General features: G+C 40.2%; 1 protein-coding gene across 1 annotated transcript in view; it reads right to left on the bottom strand.

Moving 5' to 3' along the window:
- Window positions 1-5,000, bottom strand: part of LOC113805381 (uncharacterized) — a 12,935-nt gene that overhangs the window by 429 nt on the left and 7,506 nt on the right. The gene's annotated exons all lie outside the window — the stretch shown is intronic.

Below are 5,000 nucleotides of genomic sequence, written 5' to 3'. Positions count from 1 at the left end.
CACACACACACACACACACACGTACACTGATACAATCACACGCACACACTAATACAAACGCATCACACACACACACACACACACACACACACACACACACACACACACACATACACACACACACACACACACACACACACACACACACACACACACACACACACACACACACGCACACACGCACACACGGACACACACACACGGATACATACACACAAAAACAACCCCCCCCCATCCCCCACCCACAGACAAACAAACCAAAACAAACACACACACTTACTCCTCCTCTTCCCTCCCCCCCATCCCGCTCCCCCTCCCCACTCCCTCCCAACCCCACCCAGACACACACCGACAAACACACACATAAACCGCCACGTACATAAAATTTCCACACACACACACGAAGACGTTCTTACATAACCCTTTGTAACTTACTGCCTTCTTGACTTTCCTTCCTGCCATGCCACTCTCCCGCCCCCCCCCCTCCCCCCCTCACCGTTCATATGCCACGGCTGTAATTAAACTTAATTATTCTTGTAAATAGATCATATCTGCCATAATGTTGATGTGTTTTTTTTTCTTTGTCGTAGTTATGCTGTATCTCTGTTCGTTATATATATATATATATATATATATATATATATATATATATATATATATATATATATAGATAGATAGATAGATAGATAGATAGATAGATAGATAGATAGATAGATAGATAGATAGATAGATAGATAGATATAGATATAGATATAGATAGATAGATAGATAGATAGATAGATAAAGATAGAGAGATATTTATTTATTTATTTTTACTCTAATGTTGTTTTGTTCTTATTTTCATTGTTCTTATTTCTTATCATTTATTCATTTATCTATTTATTTATTCTTATTCTAATGCTGTTTTATTCTTATCTCTTATTGGCGTCTTTGGTGTCGTTAATGAGTATCAGTATAAGTATCAGCACTTACCATTGTTAACATCCTTATCATTGCATCATCACTTTTATCTCCACCGTCTTTGTCATTATCTTCATGTTCATCTTTATTATCATTATCACTATCATCACTGTCTTCATCACTATTGCTAGTATCAATATCAGTGTTATCATTATCATCATAGTTGTCATTATCTTTCCTATTATCATTAGTTTCATTATTATTATTAAGAACATTATTGTTGTCATTGTTGTTGTTGTTATCATTACTATCATCACCATTATCATGATCATCAACATAATAGCCATCATTGCCAATATCTATTCTTATGAATACACCTATCACCTTTTATATAAAGCTTATCTGTTCATTTATTTACTTGCCTTCATCATCATCATCATCTCTCTCTCTCTCTCTCTCTCTCTCTCTCTCTCTCTCTCTCTCTCTCTCTCTCTCTCTCTCTCTCTCTCTCTCTCTCTCTCTCTCTCTCTTTCTCTTTCTCTTTCTCTCTCTTTCTTTCTCTTCTCTTCTTTCTCTTCTTCACTCTTCTCTCTCTCTCTCTCTCTCTCCTCTCTCTCTCTCTCTCTCTCTCTCTCTCTCTCTCTCTCTCTCTAATATATATATATATATATATATTCCTCCTCACCCTGCCCCCCCCTCTCTCTCTCCTCCCTTATCCCTCCTCTCTCCCTCCCTCTCTCCCTCTCCCGCTCCCTCTCTCTCTCACTCTCCTTCCCTCCCTCCCTCTCCCTCTCTCTCCCTCCCCCCTCTCTCTCTCATAAGTCACATTTTACAACCTGACTTATGAAAGAAACCCACAGCTCCTCTTTGTTGCTACGGTGCCTACAAATTGTTGCTACAGTCTTACGTACGGGGGTCAAATCTTAACAATGTAAACAATGCTAAAGAGGGCGTTACTTCCTATCCCTTAGAGTTCTTGGATATTTACATGTGAAGTATTTAGGGCAGGTGTTCAGTATTTTAAGTACTTAGGAGTTTTCCTTATTTAGTATGTTAATTATTTAGGAGAGGGTTTCAGCTTTCGAGGATTTAAGGGGGAGGCATCGGTGTTTTAGGTATTTAGGTATAGTTTTCAGTCTTTAAGAATTTTAGGGAAGTTTTTAGTGTCTTGAGTATTTAACAGAAGTTTTTAGCCATTATGACTGATGAGTAGTTTTTTGTCATTGATGTGGTTATTAAAGATATTTTCGTTTTTTTTATGGTTAGCTTAGTCCTTTAAGGATTTAGAAATGTTCAGTTTTTTTAAGAACTTATTTTTAAGTATGAAGAAGTTTGAGGTATTTTGGAGATAATGCTTTTAGTCTTTTAATGATTTAAGGGAAGAATTCAATCTTATATTGATGTATGTAAATTGTGTATGATGGTTCAATATCAAACCATAAGATAAATAAAGAATATCTTAATAAAAGCCTATTACGGTAACATTCGTGTGTGCATGTGTATGTGTTCCTCAAAAATCTTATTGATAGGAGAGTAGAAGCTTGAAAGAGACAGCATAGCACTTATGATTCATAAAAAATGGAAGTGAAAAAATAAACAGAAATCGACTGTCCTTTACCGCTCCTCACAAAAAAAAAAAAAGAATAAATAAATAAATAGCAAGTTTAGATTAAATAGATGAAACCAAATTACACTCCATTACGCTAAAACATAATCTTCAAGGCTAAAAGAACGACATTAAATAAAACGATTCTTGAGCAGATAAGGAAAATGGATCAGAGATGAACTTAAGATAAAAATTTGAATTTCGAATATGACATTTTCATGAAGATTTGATACTTATTTTTTTCTTTTTTTAATTGCGGAATTATTCGTTTTCCTCCATACCTTTACTCTGTTTAACCATTCATTCTACTCATCATCTGTTTACCTATTCAATCGTTCATTCAATCATCTACCTCTTAATTCATCAATCATTTATTCAGTTTCTAACGACGTGTGCAAACTCGGTGTGAAGATGTTCTACGCCAAACTCGCATCTATGGCAGACAAATACCCCCGGGGAGACATTCGCATTGTACTGGGCGACTTCGATGCGGTATCCGGCTGTGATCCAGCTGGCTACGAGATGTCTGTCGGTCCCCAAGGCCCGGGAGCTGATTCCAGGGGTGAGAATAGCCTCCTTCACTGGGAATTTGCTAGGTCCCAGAAATAGAGGATTTCTGGCTTCTGATGTCAGTGATCCAAACTGCATCGGTGGGCAGGGTTTAGTGATATGGGAACTGTAGCCAAGGGGATCGACCACACCCTCGTTGCCACTCACTGGAGGATCCTCCAGAACTGCAGGGAGTGCCGAGTTTTGTGGAACCGACCACAGACTGATTGTGGCTATCCTTCGGTTCCACTTCAACACCACCCCCCCTCCCATCCGTGTCCACTCTAGGTGTTTCATCTGGACAGACTTAGGGGGGAGGAATGTTCCCGGAGCTTCACTGCAGCTATTTCTGATTGATTAGAAGTACTCAAAAACTTGATGGTCCTTCAAACGCGAACCACTTGACGCAGCTCAGGAATCTACTGGCAAATGCCCGAGATCAAGGGAGAACTTCATGAGATAGAAGATGCTGGAGGCCACTGGATGGCGAATGGGATTTGTAACATTCCTTGATACAGAGGACTTGTATGCTATTGAGAAGGGAAAAGGAAAAGCATCTCAGGAATGTTGTTAAGGAGGTTGAAAGCCATTTCTTAGGTAATGCCCTTCACCCTGCCTACCAAGCCCTGAGGAAGCTGAACTCCAAGCCCTCCTCACAAACGACTGAAGTCCGGTCACTTGATGGACGGATCATCTCAAATCATATTGGAGCTTATGAACATTGGGCTTACTTTGAGAAGCTGCATCAGGCTGACTCTCCAGCAGTTAGTTTGCAAGTGGTGTTACAATCCTTGTGCTGGATCATCCATCAGCAAAATACCTCCTATCCTTACAGAGAATAGGGAGGCGAACACTAAGCTGAAGGGTAGCAAACTAACAGGCAAATGCGGTATCCCTGCTGACCTACTGAAGGCTCGTGGGGAACCTATGGCGTACGGCTTGCATGCTATCCTGGCTGTCATCTGGCTGTCTGGTACATTCCCCCTGACCTGCTGAGGGTGAGAGCCTAACATACCTTGGTAGTGTAGTTCATAACTCTGAGCTGTCAGACCAGGAAGTCAGTAGATGGATTGGCCTGGCAGCAAGAGTCATGAACTCTCTTGACAAGAGTATTTGGAAATGCTGGTGCCTGTGCAGAAGGACTAAGTTACATGTTTCCAAGGCCCTGATAATGCCAGTTTTACAATACAGTAGTGAATCCTGGATGTTATCCTGTGTCTTGTAGTCTTATCTTGATGCCTTTTGTAATAGGTCCTTGTGCCGGATCATGGGGTACTGCTGGCGGGACCATGTGTCCAACCAACGGCTGCACGATTAGATTGGCACAGTACCTGTTGCTTGCACAATCCGTGATCGCCAACTCAGGCTATATGGCCACCTGAATCGCTTCCCACTGGATGATCCCGCCCACCGGGTTGTCTCTGTACGAGACAGCCATGGGTGGAGGCCTGAGGGTCAACCTAGGAAGTCATGGCTTGAGCAGATCGATCAAATCTGTCGTGAAGAGCTCAAGATGGGCAGAGTCCCTGCCTGGCGGCTGCCACTGGGGGACCCTCATAGGTGGAAGCAAAGGGTGGATGTGGCTATGCATCCCCGTCGGAATTAGCTGATATATATATATATATATATATATATATATATATATATGTGTGTGTGTGTGTGTGTGTGTGTGTGTGTGTGTGTGTGTGTACTTACATGTATGTGTACATATATAGTATATATATATATATATATATATATATATATATATATATATATATATATATATGTGTGTGTGTGTGTATACATATGCACACACACACACACACACACACATACACAAACACACACACACACACATTACTACACATACACACACACATACATACATACACACACACATATATATATATATATATATATATATATATATATATATATATATATATATATGTGTGTGTGTGTG

This window comes from Penaeus vannamei, chromosome 17 (genome assembly GCF_042767895.1).
Source record: "Penaeus vannamei isolate JL-2024 chromosome 17, ASM4276789v1, whole genome shotgun sequence".
Lineage (NCBI taxonomy): Eukaryota > Metazoa > Arthropoda > Malacostraca > Decapoda > Penaeidae > Penaeus > Penaeus vannamei.
This window is presented reverse-complemented; position numbering and strand designations above follow the sequence as displayed.